Genomic DNA, 828 nt, shown 5'->3' on the forward strand with positions numbered 1-828 from the left:
ATATATATATATGTGAAATGAAACGTACCCTTTTAAAAGCGTAAAATAATGATGATTGCCTTCAAAAAGAAAGAGCAACAATTTGAAGGACGCTTTACACGATAACACAATATATATGTTAAACGACGAAGGCATTTTTATTTGTTATATAATAGGCTAAACAAAACAAATGCCGACGACAAATATATATATAGCACGCAATGATAATAAAGAGCTTATTTGCGTGTATTATTTGAAATGCCCCTGAACCAGACACACCAACGGATATGACTCCGTTGATGCAATGTGCATTCGACAATTCAGTACTCAATGTTTCTGCAGATTATACCAATTAACGCATTTAGCCACGTTCTTCATCGAACCACGAGCCGAGTGATCCATCGGTAAGACTGAGTAGAATTACTTTTTATTTCAATTATTCATCATCATCCATAATATAAAAATTTATATTATATATATATATGGATTGAGATAATAATAGAAAAAAATATATGATGTAAAACAATAATTGTTTTTTTGCTGGCGGCATCAAACCACTAATGCTCATTAATTCTCGCGCAACGCATCCGCACATCAAACCCGCATACACAATAAAAATCATGATAAATTGTGATGAAAGAATAATGCTTGTATGACGTTCGCGTCCCGCTATACCTCGGCGCAATCACGGACGTTGAACACAATTGCTTGGTAATAGCATAGAAGCCAGCAATAAGCCGTTAAAAATAAGGCAATGGAAGCGTACGCTAAGGCACACTAACATTCCTCATATACATTTCCATCTTTCATATCATATTATATATATATATATATATATATATATCCACC

General features: G+C 33.6%; 1 non-coding gene across 1 annotated transcript; it reads right to left on the minus strand.

The window, feature by feature from the left end:
• Positions 1-238: 238 nt before the first annotated feature.
• On the minus strand, positions 239-392 carry LOC113464936 (5.8S ribosomal RNA). The gene has a single exon (XR_003389800.1). It is a non-coding gene; the product is annotated as a 5.8S ribosomal RNA (ribosomal RNA).
• Positions 393-828: the final 436 nt, after the last annotated feature.

Source organism: Ceratina calcarata, unplaced genomic scaffold, assembly GCF_001652005.2.
Source record: "Ceratina calcarata isolate Rehan_Ccalc_2016 unplaced genomic scaffold, ASM165200v1 scaffold6053, whole genome shotgun sequence".
Classification (NCBI taxonomy): Eukaryota; Metazoa; Arthropoda; class Insecta; order Hymenoptera; family Apidae; genus Ceratina; species Ceratina calcarata.